The 19,669-nt window shown below is 44.1% G+C and overlaps 1 long non-coding RNA gene across 1 annotated transcript in view; it reads left to right on the top strand.

The window, feature by feature from the left end:
- LOC138365517 (uncharacterized) overlaps positions 1-15,774 on the top strand; it is a 248,964-nt gene extending 233,190 nt beyond the window's left edge. Inside the window, exon 3 of the long non-coding RNA XR_011228867.1 lies at positions 15,626-15,774. This is a non-coding gene — a long non-coding RNA (uncharacterized lncRNA). The remainder of the gene's footprint in view (positions 1-15,625) is intronic.
- The last annotated feature ends 3,895 nt before the right edge of the window (positions 15,775-19,669 follow it).

The following is a 19,669-nucleotide window of genomic DNA, read 5'->3' as shown; positions in this document are numbered from 1 at the left end:
GCTACTCTCGTGGTGTCCCGTCTTCCCAGCACTCTTTGTCGTATAACGCTTTGAAACTACTGACGGTCTTGGCCTCCACCACCTTCTCACTTAACTTGTTCCAACCGTCTAACATTAGGTTTGCAAAAGAAAACTTTCTAATATTTTTTCGGCACCTTTGTTTCCTCAGCTTGAATCTGTGTCCTCTTGTTCGAGAAGTTGTTGGTTTCAGGAATTCCTCTTTGTCAATTTGGTCGATTCCTGTTTTTATTTTGTAAGTGGTGATCATGTCTCCTCTTTTTCTTTTATCTTCTAGTTATGGCATGTTCAACGCCTCTAGTCTCTCCTCGTAAATCTTGTTTTTCAGTTCCGGAAGTCATTGTGTAGCGTGCTGTTGCACCGTTTCCAGTTCATTTCTAGAGTCTCTGTGTGTGTATTTACTATTTGTGCCTGCAGACTTGAGCTATTAGCACTTGGAGCCCCTTATTTCTAACCAATTTATTTTTCCTCTATTATGGCTACTAAATATTTTTCTCTCTAACACACACACACACACAAGGATAAACTATTCAACACTGGTGGGACGCGAAAAAGGGGACACAGGTGGAAACTGAGTACCCACATGAGCCACAGAGACGTTAGAAGGAACTTTTTCAGTGTCAGAGTAGTTAATAAATGGAATGCATTAGGAAGTGATGTGGTGGAGGCTGACTCCATACACAGTTTCAAATGTAGATATGATAGAGCCCAGTAGGCTCAGGAATCTGTACACCAATTGATTGACAGTTGAGAGGCGGGACCAAAGAGCCAGAGCTCAACCCCCGCAAGCACAACTAGGTGAGTACACACACGCACACACATCCGCAGGAAGCAGCCCGTAGCAGTTGTCTAACTCCCAGGTACCTATTTACTTATAGGTGAAGAGGCGCATCAGGGTGAAAGAAACTGCCCATTTGCTCTGCTTCGGCCGGGAATCGAACCCGGGCCCTTAGAACTACGACCCCCGAGCGCTGTCCACTCAGCCGCGAGGCCCCCTTCTCGCGCATGTGTGTCAGAGAGAGAGAGAGAGAGAGAGAGAGAGAGAGATGTTTTGTGGTTATAGTGATATGTTGTTATAGATTCAGCTACTCTGAACAAGTTGCAAGTATCACGGGCTATGGTGAGCCCGTAGCTTACCTGACACAGGAGCAGACTGTGTAGTGATAGTCCTCCACTAGTCTTCAACAATGGGAGGGTGACCCCGAGTGACCTAGGGGCAGGTCTGGGAGCTCAGGTCAAAGGTCACGGTCAATATAAAGGAAAAGGGTAAGCACAGCCCCGTGGCCCTTGCAGGTTGCTCCAGTAATTGAGTTCCTTCGCTGTTTTCTGGCCAGTAACTGGCTGGGTGACCGCTGTGACACCCTTAGTAAGGGCACGTCGGTAAGCCTAAACAATCCGGTCGGCCGAGCGGACAGCACGCAGGACTTGTGATCCTGTGGTCCTGGGTTCGATCCCAGGCGCCGGCGAGAAACAATGGGCAGAGTTTCTTTCACCCTATGCCCCTGTTATCTAGCTGTAAAATAGGTACCTGGGTGTTAGTCAGGTGTCACGGGCTGCTTCCTGGGGGTGGAGGCCTGGTCGAGGACCGGGCCGCGGGGACACTAAAAGCCCCGAAATCATCTCAAGATAACCCAAGAATCCCAGACACAAGTGCATCAATTGTGTTGTGTAGGCCTACTAATTAATCCTTTTTTTCGTGGGGTTGCGTTCGTGACTGTGTTCAATACCCCAACTCCAGGTCTTGTTTGTCGTTCCCTTGCTGTGTTATAGCTCTTGAGTCCCTGCTGTGTGTGGGTTACCACCGTGGCCACCAGGGGGACGGTGCTCACAGGTGTTCCGTAATCATTCCCCGCCACGGGTCAACAAACAGGGACGAAACCTGTACATCTTATGAACAAATCCACAAGGGCCGTGACGAGGGTTCGAACCTACGTCCGAGAGGATCCCAGACGGGCCTGTACATTTTCCTTCCGTCATAGCGGCTTAGTCTGTAGTTATTAAATTGTTTACGAAGTTGTAATATTCGTTGTTGTTATAGATTCAGCTACTCGGAACAAATTCCAAGTAGCACGGGCTATGGTGAGCCCGTAGTGGACTTACCTGGCACAGGAGCGGGGCAAGTAGCACGGGCTATGGTGAGCCCGTAGTGGACTTACCTGGCACAGGAGCGGGGCAAGTAGCACGGGCTATGGTGAGCCCGTAGTGGACTTACCTGGCACAGAAGCGGTACTGTGTCTGTGTAATTGTGTCTTGTAACATTCACAAGCCAAAGTTATTATTGTCAGAGACGCCCTCAACCTCGTAGCCAACTCATAAATTGTTTAATAAATGTGAACAAAGCCGCCATGACTGAGGCAAGATGCACAGGTTTCGTAAGTGGAGACTTAAATGATTGGTAAATCCAGCCTCAGGTGGCTTACGCATCATAGTGTCTCACTCTTGATGCAAGGTATGGTAATTATCAGGAGAAAGCGCTAAGGAATAAGTGGACGAGGATTTGGGATAGAACGGAGAGATCCCCTATGCCCAGTCACGAGGATGATCGGGGATCGAACGCCGACCTGCAGACTTTGAGTATTGGTTGGGGTACCGCGAGTATGTTGAATATCAATACAAAGAACTGGCTGACGGAGGTCATTAGAGCTGCCTGAGGCGACCTTTACTATGTGGTGTTAAAGGTCCTGCTCGCGGCCTTCGTAGGTAGGATAAACCTGTTTCAAATTGATTCGTCGCTTGTGTTGATAGCCTTTGTCTGGAACGCACCGTGAAGATCTCAGATGTCGGAGTCTTAATGCCTCAGATCTCAGATGTCGGAGTCTTAATGCCTCAGATCTCAGATGTCGGAGTCTTAATGCCTCAGATCTCAGATGTCGGAGTCTTAATGCCTCAGATCTCAGATGTCGGAGTCTTAATGCCTCAGATCTCAGATGTCGGAGTCTTAATGCCTCAGATCTCAGATGTCGGAGTCTTAATGCCTCAGATCTCAGATGTCGGAGTCTTAATGCCTCAGATCTCAGATGTCGGAGTCTTAATGCCTCAGATCTCAGATGTCGGAGTCTTAATGCCTCAGATCTCAGATGTCGGAGTCTTAATGCCTCAGATCTCAGATGTCGGAGTCTTAATGCCTCAGATCTCAGATGTCGGAGTCTTAATGCCTCAGATCTCAGATGTCGGAGTCTTAATGCCTCAGATCTCAGATGTCGGAGTCTTAATGCCTCAGATCTCAGATGTCGGAGTCTTAATGCCTCAGATCTCAGATGTCGGAGTCTTAATGCCTCAGATCTCAAGATCTCTCTCAGAACACTATTTGGCTTTTTGTTTGTAATTCTAAACCACAACTAATATAGCTCACCTGTTGTGTGTTTCTCCTCGCCGCTTTTGGTGACTGGATTTGTTGAAAATTGTCCCTACAGTTGTTTGAAACTGTATTGAAATTGAAATTGAAATAAGTTTATTGAGGTAAAATACACACAAAGGGATGAGGTAGCTCAAGCTATTCTCACCCCGTTCAGTACATCGTGTTAATACATACATAGACACACATCACAAACAATAAACATTACTAAACATTCTGAGAGATAAACATATACATTCCTCCTTAACACAAGTAGTATGGTATCAGACGTACACACAAATACTTTTATGACCGAGGTATACTGTATAGACAATTTGAAACAGTATTGTACGTCTACATATAATTACTGAAATTATTTCGAAATTTCTGTGAGAAAATATTGAGGCTGTAAAGCAGGATCGAACCCGGGTCCCTGGACTCTGCAGGCACACTCACTGCATATTGATATCATATGTCTTCTTGGATATTAGATTTAAAATATATAGTAAATTGTTTTAAATATTGCGAACTATGACTTCCAAAGCTTGTAAAAATAAGGCGTATAATTGGGGGCTTAACAGTGGTCACCCAACAAGGGGGGGGGGCGGGGGAGAGGGGGAGGGGGGGATTATAAGCATATAACGAAGGGTGGAGGTAATTCCAGGTGACCCTCCGGCTGGTATATGACCTTTGACCTCACTCACCTGTGACAGACACACACATACCTCATTCCGTGCCCTAAGAGGTTACTGACCACACCCCACCACAAAGCCCCTCTCTCTACAGCACCCTCTCCTCCAAGCCATCCCCCCCCCTCCCCCCCAACACACACACACATCTATTTATGTCTTCAATTGTCTCGTCATTCGAGTTGCATTTCCATGTATTCCAAACAATCATATTCAATTTACCAATTGTTTGCAATATTTTATACGTCGTGATCAGGTCTCCCCAGATCCCTCATGTTTGCTAGTCTTGATGTTAATTGGCCTGTGTCACCCTAACTGTGTTTGAAGTAAACAAACAGATACAGGTGATAACAGAGGAGGATAATAACGGGACATTATATACATAACCACAAATTACAAAATGGAACAATAGATACAAATAAGTTGAGACTCACAAAATAATTGGGTACAATTGGGTTGTAAATATAATTGAAAGGTTGTAAAATAGGTTGTTTGAAGCGTTGTTATATGAGTGAGAGTGGGTGAGAAAATAGGGAGTTGCCTAATAGGCTCTTTGCGGATTCCTCTATTTTCATGTTCACCTCATGTTCACATCTACCATCGTCTTAGAGCTTTGTTGATCATTACTTCCAAATCCTGTTCAGAAAGTGGATTGTTGACCTGTTATACATCATAACTATTTCTGAACGTTAAATGTTATGCTTATTTTCATTATAGTGCATTGACCATTTTTCTCTATCCATACCCACCACACTCATCCATCTCTATCCATACCCACCACACTCATCCATCTCTATCCATACCCACCACACTCATCCATCTCTATCCATACCCACCACACTCATCCATCTCTCTCCATACCCACCATACCTATCCACGCCCGAGTCTCTGAGCTCAAGGTCACGTGATCATGTAATACTCTCACTTGAGTAGATTTATCTACGACTTGAGTGGTAGTTTAGCGATTCTTATCAGTATTTTAAGCGCTTCTCAAGTGGGACCACTTGTCTCTTCTTAATTCATGGGAGGAGTGAGGGGTGAGGTGGAGAGGGGGTGGCTGAGGTGGAAGGGGGAGGGGCTGAGGTGGAAGGGGAGGGGCTGAGGTGCAAGAAGTGCTGATGAGGAGAGCTTAGAATATAAGAAAGAACAGGAAGAATAGGAAAGGCTAAATGACTGGGTTAAAGAGAGGGGAAAGTGTTGGAAGAAGGCAGGAGAAGGAGCCAAGGAAGATAACGAGGGGAAACAGTTGGGGCAACAACCTGTTGAAAGGTGACGTGCCCGATAACAAGCGGTACTTGGTACTAAGTTACACATGTCTTAATATTCCCCTTGTAGCAGTGGTGTTGTCCACTCTCTTCCACCACCCTCTCTCTCTCTCGCTTCTCATACAACCCAACCTCCACCCTACCTTACACAACCCCACCTCACCCTACCTAACACAACCTAACCTTACCTAACCGAGTTTAACACTTAATACATTCTATCCTAACGATATATATACGGTTTTAACAAACAGAAAACGTAACTAGACTATAACTTGCTTAGCTAAAGGAATTTTGGGGTTCAATTCCTAAGATCATTATATGCCTCTATATTCGTCCACCACCGCCCACGGGATGGGTATGGGGCCCACCACCGCCTACGGGATGGGTATGGGGCCCACCACCGCCCACGGGATGGGTATGGGGCCCACCACCGCTCACGGGATGGACATGGGGCCCACCACCGCCCACGGGATGGGTATGGGGCCCACCACCGCCCACGGGATGGGTATGGGGCCCACCACCGCCCACGGGATGGGTATGGGGCCCACCACCGCCCACGGGATGGGTATGGGGCCCACCACCGCCCACGGGATGGGTATGGGGCCCACCAACAAAATCATTTAAGAAAGCGAGTTTTGTGTAATGTCCTGAGTACGGGTAGATGTAAACCAGTGGGTGTAAACCAGTGGATGTAAACCAGTGGGTGTAAACCAGTGGATGTAAACCAGTGGGTGTAAACCAGTGGATGTAAACCAGTGGTAGTAGTGGTGATTATTGTGGCTACTTCAGCGCTAATCTGACCACTTATCTCTAGGCGGGTGTGGAGTGGTGAGTGACTCCTGCCTCGCTGCTGGTTACTTGTTCATTAATTCATGGTTACAGTGTTGTGGATATTGGTTGTTAGTAAACACTCGAGTAGATTAGGTATATTGGTGTCAATGGTCTACGACTGGGGATATTCGTGTCCACAGTCGATGATTGTTGACACAATCAATTGGAGTAGATTGTTGTGATTGGCCACACCGGCTATTCTCTGCTGCCTCATCGACAACTCTGCTGCCTCATCGACAACTCTGCTGCCTCATCGTCTCATAAACAGAGAAGCAAGAGTCAAACTTCATGGTACAGTGAACAAATCCACAAGGGCCGTGACGAGGATTCGTCACGGATTTTACCCTGTCGTAGCTCAGTCGATTAAGGCAGTGTCTGGGATGCTCCCGGACGCAGGTTCGAATCCTCGTCACGGCCCTTGTGGATTTGTTCATTTGATGCATCACGTTAGTGTGATCTCTGTGTGTTCATGGTACAGTCTCTGAATACAAGAGACATGAAAACGGTACACCGCAAGGAGGCATTCTCAGCCCCCTTCTCTTCAACTGTTTAATGGAAAGAACAATAAGGCTGAAACTCCCACAACACTGTAGGCTGCTAAACTACGCCGACGACTTTGTCATCGTCATTAAAGGACAGGATGCGGCGCACCTTGTACCCAAATGCTTAGACTGCATCAGTGAAGAGGCAAAGCAGATTGATATAAAACTCAACCCCACCAAGAAGAAATGCCTATAAAAATATGTGAAGGCAAACAACCAACTTTGACTACAGAGTCAACCAATTGAATGGATGGACACTTTGAATGTTTCAAGCGTGGGTTTGACAAGTATATGAGTGGGATTGGGTGGTTATAAATAGGAGCTGCCTCGTATGGGCCAATAGGCCTTCTGCAGTTGCCTTTGTTCTTATGTTCTTATGTTCTTATGTTCTTATCAGTATCTAGGAATAATCCTGGACACAGATAAATTTTAATGCTGAGGTGCCATACTTGAGAGAGAACTGCGGCCCGGACGGCAATCCTCAGGTCGCTAACCTCCCTCTCTGGAGGAGCCAATCTGCAAGTCCTTCGCACATACTATGTACAGGCAGTCAGATCAGTGATTGACTATGCCGCACCTGCACTCATAAGCCTCTCACAACAACAGTGGAAAGAGCTTGAAGTAGCACAAAATAATGCTACACTTGAAACATTACCATTATCCAAGTCCGAACAGTATCCAAGAAGTCTCAGGGTAGGTATCCAGGAGAGAGAGAGAGAGAGAGAGAGAGAGAGAGAGAGAGAGAGAGAGAGAGAGAGAGAGAGAGAGATAGGGAGAGAGAGAGATTGTGTAATTACATACATTAATGCAAACAATTTATACATATATTAATTAAAATATAAATTATTATTACTATATAATTTGTATTTTCCTAATAAACAATACTTAAAAACAGCTATATCATACAACAATTATTTTTCCTGATAAAGTTATAGATTTTCCCCCGTGAACAAAACTACGAGGTTTTCCCCGCAAATCATTTTTTCCTGCATTTGTTTTTTTTATTTTCCTGTTAAAAGTACTATTCATTTTCCACCTGTTCCTATTTAACTTTTGTCCCGGGCGAAATGCGACTGAAGCGTTGTACAACCGACCATTATTGACACCGCCACAAAAGTACTACTAATACCCGCAGTCAAAGGCACCATTCATCACTTCCCGCCAGAAGCACAATGAATTATCTCCCGCCAAAAGCGCCATTGATACTTTCGCCCCCAAAATGATCATCCGGTAATTTTGGCGCGAAATTCCTGTCAACAAAGGGAGCGTGAAAATGTATTTGGTGAGAATTTGAGACCTCCATTCCGTTAAGCAGTATTGTCAGGTGTAGCTGGCAGGTGTGTAGTTGTGTAGCGGAGTGTAATGGCAGGTGTGTATTTGTGTAGTGGAGTGTAATAGCAGGTGATGAATGAGTGTAAAAGAGTGTGAACGGGTATTAAGGCAGTTCTTCGTAAGTGATTTGTAGACGGAGGATATTTGAACAAGCATCGAAGCACTTCGAGTTTGCTTGCTGAGCCGATCTGCTCGTTAGGGCTAATTACAACCCGTCCATATCAGCAAAGGACACGTGTAAGGTTAAGAGAATAATTGTCTCTTAGTGTTATGAGGTTTGATGAAGATAGAGTTACAAGATATCAGTTGGATGATGGCCAAATATCCGCTAGGAAAATGAAACGAAAAAACGTTCGGAATTTTCATTTCATTTTCCTAGTGAAAATTTTCCTACGCACAATTGAATCACGTGTTTTTTTGTTATTATTGTTGCAGCTTGATGATGTTGAGATTGGGAGAGGGATCTGGGAGTTATGATTAGTAAGAATTTAAAACCGCAAAAAAAATCAATGCATAAAATGTTTGTCTAAGGTAAATACCGGGGTAAATACTGGTACGGTAACAAGGTCGTTTATCTGCAGAACCAATTACCGCGTAACTTAAGTAGGCTCCCTTGATTGTTTCAAGCGTAGGTTAAACATATATATGAATGAGTTTAGGGGTTCATATAAATAGGAGCTGCCTCGTATAGGCCAATAGGCCTTCTGCAGTTACCATGATTCTTAATGTCCTTATAACACATAATCTTGACAACGTGATTTAACCTGAACAAGGCAGTTTGGTCCAGGTAGCAGAAGAGGACATGTGCTTCCACCTCCTACAGGTAATTGATGACTTTGGGGAGGGGGTATGGGGGTGGGGAGGTGGGGGGAGGGGGGAGTTTGAGAGTGTGTTGGGGTCAGGGAGGTCAGGTCACTGTTAACCAGGTAGTTGATAGCTGAGGAGTGTCCAGATGTGTTGCAGGTCTTGTGTGAAGAAAAACAAATAATTTTGCCTCCCTAGATAGACATTAGTGTTTTTTTGCTTGCGGCGTGTTACTGTAGAGGCTATCGTAACAGTGCTATCGTGGCGACGATTATATGGTGAAAGATAGAGAAATATATATATAACATTGACAAGAGTGATATAGTACAAGACAAGGATATATATAATATAGTGGAGGTGGTGTTTTAAGTGACTTGGCTTAGTATTCCCTTGGGAATTGTACCCACCACAATGGATTACCTCGAGACAGACACTAAAATGTTGTAAGTAATCTATTTCTATTATGACTTCATTTGAGTGATCACCGGTCTACCTATAGTGGATTTGATGTTCATATTTATTTGTCGCTTATATGCTTGGGCATTGCAGTTCTTGTGGGAGTGCCTCGTGTGGGGTGCCTCGTGTGGGGTGCCTCGTGTGGGGTGCCTCTTGAGGGGTGCCTCTTGTGGGGTGCCTCGTGTGGAGTGCCTCGTGTGGGGTGCCTCGTGTGGGGTGCCTCGTGTGGAGTGCCTCGTGTGGGGTGCCTCTTGTGGGGGTGCCTCGTATGGGGGACAGCCACGTGATTGACACTCTGATCCTGCAGTTTATATTGTCTTAGTTATATATCACTTGAACATGAGAATGTAGATTTAGGAAATACCTGGGTAAATACTGGTTTGATAACAGGGTTGTTGATTTGTGGAACCAATTACCGCGTAACATAATAGAAGTAGCATCCCTTGATTGTTTCAACCGTAGGTTAGACATATATATGCATGAGATTGGGTGGATATAAATAGGAGCTGTCTCGTATGGGCTAATAGGCCCTCTGCAGTTATCTTGATTCTTATGTTCTTAAGATTTCATATCTTTGTAACATTAGATACAAAGTTCTCATATCCTCTCTCTTCTTATTCCTTAAAATACATTGATCATGTCTTCCCACTTTTTGAACTGAGTGGATTAATTCATTACCTCCCCCGCCTCTCATTAATCTAATCACAGTATATATATATATATATATATATATATATATATATATATATATATATATATATATATATATATATATATATATATATATATATATATATACATTTATCTCAAACTCTGTCGCCAATACTCCGTAAGTTCAATTCCATTTTCATTATCTCAATCATAGCATTTGTTGGGCGTTCTACAATTATTCGCATGGCTTCGTTTTGTACCTTCTCCGCCTTGTTTAGTCTTCCTTTGCCAAACAAGAACTGTCAGGTGCAGCACAATCAATACGACATTTAGGTCAACCAGTGTTTATGTCATGGGCGACTTTAATTAGAGTGGAATAAGCTGGTTTACCAGAACAGGGAAATACCGAAGAAGACCTTTTTTTTTTAGAATTAATTGACGATTGCTTTCTTGCTTGCTTTCTTAAGCAACACATTAACGAGCCAACGCGGGGAAATAATGTTTCAGACTTAGTGTTAGTTAACGGGGAGTTAACAGTGTTAACTAGCATTAACAAAGTAATGACATCGAAATCCCTTTGAGATGTATTTATTGCTTATCTGAATAAACATACTTGACATCGAAATAGGGAGTGAGCTAAGGAACAGTGAGCTAAGGAACAGTGATCACAAGGAACAGTGATCACAAGGAACAGTGATCACAAGGAACAGTGATCACAAGGAACAGTGATCACAAGGAACAGTGATCACAAGGAACAGTGATCACAAGGAACAGTGATCACAAGGAACAGTGATCCCAAGGAACAGTGATCACAAGGAACAGTGATCACAAGGAACAGTGATCACAAGGAACAGTGATCCCAAGGAACAGTGATCACAAGGAACAGTGATCACAAGGAACAGTGATCCCAAGGAAATCAGATTTAGCATAGAATGAAATAGATTATCTTGCGATTATCTTGGGATGATTTCGGGGCTTAGCGTCCCTGCGGCCCGGTCCTCGACCAGGCCTTCTTTTTGTTACACACACCCAGGAAGCAGTTCGTAGCAGCTGTCTAACTCCCAGATTTATGAAAAGCTGATTTTAATGTATTAAGAAATTTCTTTGGTAGGATAGATTGAACAAACCTAAACATGGGAAATTGGGGGCCTTGGAACGAGGCTGTTCCACCTCCCATGTGAACCCAGCGATGGGTGACGTGACAAGGGAGTGCGATGTAGAATCAAAAATAAAACTTATTTATAAGTATTCTCATTAAACCCCAGAAACGTGGTATAAATTGATTAGATCGAACAATAAAATAGTTTAAATTCGTTTATTTTATATTCAGCTAATTTTTCTGTTTTATATCCATGTTTATCCATGTATTTATCCAACTAGTTGGATATGTTTTTCAAGATGACGAGGAATGGTATTTGCAATTATCGGTTCAAGCAACTTTCCCACAATAGACGTTAAGCTAATTGGCCGATAGTTTGATGCAAGTGATATATTTCCTTTATTGAAAATTGGTACCACATTAGCAACCTTCCACGACTCTGGCATTCTGCCTGACTAATGATTTATTAAATATGGTAGACAACGGCTCGCACAGCTCCTCTTTGCATTCTTTAAGCACCCTGGCAAACACTTCGCCCAGCCCTGGCGATTTGTTCCTCTTGAGTTTCAATTTGTATGATATACTACGTTTCTGTGCTTTGCTTAGAATATTTTTAAATACGTTATATTTTGAATCCACATCGAAATCCTTTTTTTACGTTACCTATCGCTAGGGAGCCGGTCGGCCGAGCGGACAGCACGCTGTACTTCTGATCCTGTGGTCCTGGGTTCGATCCCAGGCGCCGGCGAGAAACAATGGGCAGAGTTTCTTTCACCCTATGCCCCTGTTACCTAGCAGTAAAATAGGTACCTGGGTGTTAGTCAGCTGTCACGGGCTGCTTCCTGGGGGTGGAGGCCTGGTCGAGGACCGGGCCGCGGGGACACTAAAGCCCCGAAATCATCTCATCTCAAGATATGTTCACGTCTCGCTATAAGACCGACCCACCCCACATTCCCAGGACTTTCAAATCTATTACACCCCAAAAATTATTAGGGCATTAAAATCAGCTTTTCAGAAATCTGGGACCTTAACAGAATTTTCTCCTACAAATCTATTCCATTCTATGTTAAATCTAATTTCTTTGTGGTCATTATGTGCCTCTGTAACCCTTAACACTACCGCCCTACCGCCACTACTACTAGGTTAGCTTAGCATTTTAAAAGCACCGAATCACCTTCTGTGGTTGAGTGTTCAATAAACCCTTGAACTCTATGTTTAACATTTCTCTAACCCTGTCCATGGAGGACAGAAGAAAATGTATATATGCTGGTTAGCATTGTAAATGTGTGGCCACGTCTGTGGTAGAAAAAAAAAAAAACTACCGCCCACAAGATGGGTATGGGGTGCATAATAAATGAACTGAACTAAAACTTTGTGATCACTGTTCCCTCGCTCACTCCCTATGTCATTAATTTGTGTCTCCCTGTTAGTTAACACCAAGTCTCAAATACTATTTTCCTGCATTGGTTCCTTAATGTGTTGCTTTTCTAGATAATGTAAATTAAGCTTTGTAGATCTTCGTGTGACAGGTTTTTAACTTGCGGGATTAACTTTGTCATCCTACGCTGGACGCGTTCTAGTGAATATATATATATACATTCTATAATACGGTGACCAAAACTGAACTGCATAATCTAAATGGGGCCTAACCAGAGCAAGATATAACTGAAGAACAACACCAGGTGTCTTGTTAGTAACGCTTCGATTAATAAATCCCAGTTTCCTGTTTGCCTTATTACGAACATTCATGCATTGATCCTTTGGTTTTAAACTCTTACTAATCATAATTCTCAGATCCTTTTTGCAATTTGAATTCGCAATCTCAACACCATCTAGCTCGTATCTTGTAACTCTATCATCATTATCTTGCTTTAAAACCTTACATTTGTCAGCATTAAGCTGCATTGGTCAATTTTGACCATTTCAAAACCCTATTTAGATCGCCTTGAGGTGATATTGAGTCTTTTTGTGTGTTTATTCCCCCTCCCTATTTTCGTATCATCGGCAAATTTACAAATATTGTTGCTCAAACCTGAGTCTAAATCATTTATATGATTACGAATAACAGAGGTCCCAGGACAGAGCCTTGAGGCACTCCACTTATAACATTTTCTCACTCTGACTTAACCCCATTTATACTAACTCTTTTTTTGTTTCCTTTGGTATAGCCATGCCCTAATCCAACTTAATATAGCACCCCCAATACCATGAGCCTCTACCTTTTTAATCAGTCTTTCATGTGGTATCAAAAGCTTTGCTAAAGTCAAGGTACACAACATCACAAACCTTACCACTATCAACTGCCTCAACTATGCTGGAATAAAATGATAGCAAATTTGTTAAACATGAACAGTCGTTAGTAAAACCATGTTGTGAATCATTTATTAATCAATGTTTTTCAAGATAAAGACGAATGGTATTTTCGTGTAATATACCTTAAGTGTATGGCTATTTTGAGGCCCTTCTCCTTTCCTGTTCCTTTTGCCTATTCTTCTCTCACACCAACACATACTTTTATGCTCTCCTTTCCCCCATATACATTCCCAAATTGGAAAAGTTTAGGTATGAACAATATGAAGGGGGATTACTGTTCAGAAATGGGGTTAGAGGTAAGTGAGAAAAGACAACCCAGGCAGCATTGCAGAAGTTAACTCACTGTAAATTGTATTAAGGCTACCGATAGCCTTATACATTGAAGATGTCTTGTATGATACAGTAGGCCTTCTTCAGTGTACTTTATATACACCGCATACACTTTGTATGTTATACAGTACGATCTTGGAGCCTCGTGCTGATGCATTAGGGTGTTCGAATGCGGTTCATATTGTATTAATACATATTCAGATAATGGTGGCATACAAGTGTTATTGATTTAGTACTTTGTTGATCTGCGCTCAGATGTTCCTCTCTTGTGTCAAGGGGGACCACCGACCCTGTGGTCTACAGACCTCTAGGGACCCCAGTGGCCATTTACCCTGGGGGACTGTCCATAATAATCTTATGGCTATTAAGGTAATCAATGTTCTGCTGTACTTGGGACCACAGCGGCGTACACGTAGACCAGCACATGAGCAACATTGTTCTAGATGACCAAACTACACATCAGAAGAGGAAGAAATGACGACGTTTCGGTCCGTCCTGGATCATTATCCAGGACGAATCGAATACGACATTTCGGTCCAGGACGGATCGAATACGACATTTCGGTTCAGGACGGATCGAATACGACATTTCGGTCCTTGACGGATCGAATGCAACATTTCGGTCCAGGACGGATCGAAATGACGTCGTTTCTCCTCATCTTCTGATGTAATGTTGACCAGATCACACACTAGAAAGTGAAGGGACGACGACGTTTCGGTCCGTCCTGGTCCATTCTCAAGTCGATTGTGAATTGAGAATCAATCGACTTGAGAATGGTCCAGGACGGACCGAAACGTCGTCGTCCCTTCACTGTCTAGTGTGTGGTCTGGTTAACATACTTCAACCACGTTATTGTGACCCATAGTCTGCAAAATTTGTTCTTGTTGGCCTATGCAAGTTCTTTGATTGCAAATTGAAAAGTGAAACATTGATTGAGAGGTGATGTTTGTTGTGGCTTAGGCCTCCTTAGGCCTCCTACGCTCCTCGCTCTGATGTTGTTATAGATTCAGCTACTCGGAACTAGTTCCAAGTAGCACGGGCTATGGCGAGCCCGTAGTGGACTTACCCGGCACAGGAGCGGGGCTGTGTGTGAAATCACGAAGAAATTACCACGAGATAAATAATGAAAGAAACTCACTTTGGCTCTGCTTCAGTATACTGGCTTGATACAACTCTCATAATTCTTCCTGCGATCAAGGCGCTTTACTAAGGTGTATTTTGTTTTCAGATTAACTGATTATATTATGTGACACTTCTGATCTCTGCGTATACTGACAGCTTTCTCATTTGTCATTATTCTGACACCTTTCTCATCTATTATTAATTATTATTATTATTATTATTATTATTATTATTATTATTATGCCTTGCTCATCTTATTTCATCTTATTTTTCATCGTCTTATTTTATGCCTATCTCATATCATTTATTTTTCTTATCTCAGCTATCATATCTTTCTGATATATTATACTGATATCTGTCTCATCTATTATACTAATATCTTTCTCATCTATTATACTGATATCTTTCTCATCTATTATTATACTGCCACTTTTCTCATCTCTCATGCTGACACCTTTCTAATTTATTATTCTATTGACGTCCCTCTTTATTCTGATGCTCTGTTATGACACCTTTCATTTGGCCTTATTCTGACTGCTCTCTCATTAACCTTACTGATATCTCCCCCTTCCTTCCTTCCTCTCTCCTGATACATCTCCCTATTACTACCCCCTCCCTCCTCTCATCACCCCTTTCATTCCTCCTTATCCCGACTGACCCTTTCACCCCGTATTATGTCTATCCTGACACCTCTCTCATCGTTGTCTAGTCTGACACCCTTTTCTACATCAACTCTCCTCTCACCTTTCCTCTGCTCCTTCTCTGGGTGGGGTTTGGGGCGGTTAACCCCCACTTTTCCATCATGCTAACCCCACTCTCCCCTCTCTCTCTCCCCTCAGCGTGGGCCTGGGCAGGGCGCACTTCGAGAAGCAGCCGCCAAGTAACCTACGAAAGTCGAATTTCTTCCACTTCGTGATTGCCCTGTACGACCGCGCCGGCCAGCCCATTGAGATCGAGCGAACGGCGTTCTTGGGCTTCATCGAAAAGGATCAGGTGAGTTGGTGCTTGCTGGAGAGACGTGCACTGGAGGTGTGTGTGTGTGTGTGTGTGTGTGTGTGTGTGTGTGTGTGTGTGTGTGTTTACTAGTTGTGTTTTTACGGGGGTTGAGCTTTGCTCTTTCGGCCCGCCTCTCAACTGTCAATCAACTGTTTACTAACTACTTTTTTTTTTTTTTTTTTTTTTCCACACCACACACACACACACACCCCCAGGAAGCAGCCCGTGACAGCTGACTAACTCCCAGGTACCTATTTACTGCTAGGTAACAGGGGCACTTAGGGTGAAAGAAACTTTGCCCATTTGTTTCTGCCTCGTGCGGGAATCGAACCCGCGCCACAGAATTACGAGTCCTGCGCGCTATCCACCAAGCTACGAAGCCCCTATATGTGTGTGTGTGTGTGTGTGTGTGTGTGTGTGTGTGTGTGTGTGTGTGTGTGTATTTGGGATTCTTGGATGAGTAAGAATATGTTTGGGTATCTAGGAGAAGGTGTAATGATGAATTTGGTTTTCTAGGTGTAGGGGTAAACTAGGGGTTTCTAGGTGAGTGTGGAAGGGGGGGATGGTGAGGGGGAGGGTGGGGGGGGATGAGCTTGAGACAGACCACCCGTGTTCTGGTGATTCATTCAAGGGGGGGGGGGGATTCGAAGCTCTCCTCAGGGCGAGTTCGATCGTATATCACAAATCTGTACAGTCAGACCTGTTTAACAGTCTTGGATTGTCTTACCAGCGATGTTGTTGTTTACAGCGTCCCCAGTCAATCCCCCCCTCCCCCCCCCCCCTGCATCAAGAGGGGTCGGGGCCTTTAATCTTTAAACATTATTGCGTCCGTTACCGGCTTTACTTAATGTGAAAAGATTTCTTGCATTCACTTTCATTATGTCTCTCTTTTTTTGTGCTTTCAATTACATCCTTACTCGTAAGTGAAAGCATTCATGTTTCTTAAACCGGTCGCTGTAATTTTAGTCTCTTGGACTGTATTTTGGTTGCCATTCGGAACCTGTTTTAATGCAGCCTTGACCTTCAGAAGGTATAGATTCTGTAATGTGGCTCCGTACTCGTACTCCCTGCTCGTGGCTCTGTATAGGGGCTCGCTGGGTTATTGGGATCTGTTTGTCGCGGTCTTCTTTGTGGGTTGGGGTTTCCAAGAGAAGTTGAGGGGTGATTTGGGGTTTTCAGGGAAGAGGGGGTGGTATTTAGGGGCGGTTCCAGAGAAGGCATGAAGGTCAGTTGGGTTCTATTGGCCACCTTGGTGGGAAGTTGAAGGAGAGTAATTTTTAGGTTTAGGAAAAAGTGTGTGTACTCACCTAGTTGTGCTTGCGGGCGTTGAGCTCTGGCTCTTTGGTCCCGCCTCTCAACTGTCAGTCAACAGGTGTACAGGTTCCTGAGCCTATTGGGGGGTCTATCATATCTACACTTGAAACTGTGTATGGACTGTGTGTGTGTGTGTGTGTGTGTGTGTGTGTGTGTGTGTGTGTGTGTGTGTGTGTGTGTGTGTGTGTGTGTGTGTGTAATAGAAGGTGGTTCAGGGTGAAACAGGCGTCTAGGGGTACATAATTCTGTAAGTGGCGGGTCCCCTAAATATTGCAGGAAGGATGGGGGGGGGGGAGGGGATGTAAAACAGGTCAATTAAAGCGGAGACACTGTCCTAACTGGTAACACTGCTTGCATTATAGAAACGGAACTCTAAATGAAATGAAGACGATTTGAAATTTGTTTCACCACATTTCACAACTCATCTTGAACGTCTTAAGAGGTAATGAGGAGGGAACAGGTGCTCTTAACTCACTAAACCAAGACATTGGGCAGGCGTAGCCTCGTAAGCTCAGGAGGCTCTGGGGGTCACCTGAAGGGGGAGATAATTGAGACAGGAGCCAAGAGTGATTCTCGGGGTCAACTGGGTATGATAATTCCACCACCAGAGGACCCCCAGGAAGGTAATTACTAGGTCACAGGTATGTTCTTTACGAGCAGGTGTGTGGCTTAATTAGCACCGGGTGTCGGAAGGTGCGCCGCCACCTCCTCGTCCTTGTATCATAGTGATGGTCGCAACACTCTGCTCGAACGTACGAAAATCGACGGTTACAAGACTCACCTTTTGTACTGTTAATTTCGGGGAAAGGTAAATATCCTTTGGAAAAGGTAGATGCCCTTGGGAAAAGGTAGATGCCCTTGGGAAAAGGTAGATGCCCTTGGGGTAAAGGTAGACGTCCTTTGGGGGAAGGTAGATGACCTTGGGGATAGGTAGATGTTCTCGAGGAACCCCGTCCCTTACCTCCTCTCTCATCTCCCTCCCCTCTAGTCTCTAGCTTCACTTCTTCCCCTTACCCATCCCTGCTACCCCCTTCCCCTAACCTTCTCTACTCCCCCCCTTCCACTGCCCATTCCCTTACCCTTGCTGTTTTTCCAATCCCCCTTCCATTTTCCCCCATTTCTCTTGTCTACCCCTTTACCTTTCTCCATGAGGAAAATGTCATACAAATATCAAGAGAGAGACTAGAGGCCACAACCCTCCTCCTAGTAATCTTCCCGCCGAAATTACTCTAGAAATGTTCCGAACAAACGGATAATTTCGTAACTTTTGCATTCGAAAAGTCTCCAGGAAATGATGCCGCCAAAACAGATATTGTCACTTCTCGACTCTGGCTTCGTCGATCTCATTATAATTCCGAACGTTGAACTACATAACTTCTTCAGGGTGTAACCCACAACAGTTGCCTGGATCCCGGGGAGCCATTCACTGCTAGACGAACTGGTGCACCGGGTCAACGGAACCCCGATTGGACCCCGGGCACGATTTTATGGCAAGAACGAAGACTACTGTGCTACAGGACCCGTATGGATTCCTAATATGTGGGGAATTAGGGGAAATACGCTCGGGGGATTCTTTCTGACTCTCGCCGCATTAACTTTGTTGAGTAATATTATGCTCCTGTTTAAACGGTTCCCGTTTTAAGTCATTATACAAATGTAATCAACATTTTCGCCTTCACAAAAATGTTTTTTTTTTACTACAACTCTTCCCGCCAAATTTCGTCGCTTTCCCGCCATAATTCGTTGGTTTCCCGCCATAATTCGTCGCTTTCCCGCCATAATTCGTTGGTTTCCCGCCATAATTCGTCTCTTTCCCGCCATAATTCGTTGGTTTCCCGCCATAATTCGTCGCTTTCCCGCGATAATTCGTCGCTTTCCCGCGATAATTCGTCGCTTTCCCGCCATAATTCGTCGCTTTCCCGCCAATATTTCTCTCTTTCCTGCCATTATTCGTCTCTTTCCCGCCATAATCCGTCGCTTTCCCGCCAATATTTGTCTCTTTCTCTCCATTATTCGTCTCTTTCTCTCCATTATTCGTCTCTTTCCCGCCAATATTTCTCTCTTTCCCTCCGAAATCTTTACCGCCAATTTTCGTATCTTTTCCCATCAAATTGCCTCCCACTAATAGTCGTATCTTTGGTGCCAATTTCCTTTTCGATAATACCCGGTGCCTTCGCCACGGCTGGTGTTGGCCGCCCTCCATTGTGGTGGCTGGCGGGCGTCTTCGTCGCGGTATTTGGTTCCGGGAAGGTCACAGCGGCCCCGGGCCCACACTGGGGGGCTCCTCTGTACACTGTGGCCTCCTGTTTGTCCTGTTTCCTGCTTTTTTGTATTTTTTTGTGCTATTTCCTGCTTTTTTTGTGTTGTTTTGTGTTTTCAGGCTTTTTTGTGTTGTTTTTGTGCTGTTTTCAGGCTTTTTTGTGTTGTTTTTGTGCTGTTTTCAGGCTTTTTTGTGTTGTTTTTGTGCTGTTTTCTTGCTTTTTTTTGTGTGTTGTTTTGTGCTGTTTTCAGGCTTTTTTGTGTTGTTTTGTGCTGTTTTCTTGCTTTTTTTTGTGTGTTGTTTTGTGCTGTTT

Source organism: Procambarus clarkii, chromosome 17 (assembly GCF_040958095.1).
Source record: "Procambarus clarkii isolate CNS0578487 chromosome 17, FALCON_Pclarkii_2.0, whole genome shotgun sequence".
Classification (NCBI taxonomy): domain Eukaryota; kingdom Metazoa; phylum Arthropoda; class Malacostraca; order Decapoda; family Cambaridae; genus Procambarus; species Procambarus clarkii.
The sequence above is the reverse complement of the archived record's forward strand: the minus strand, read 5'-3'. Positions and strand labels throughout refer to the sequence as shown.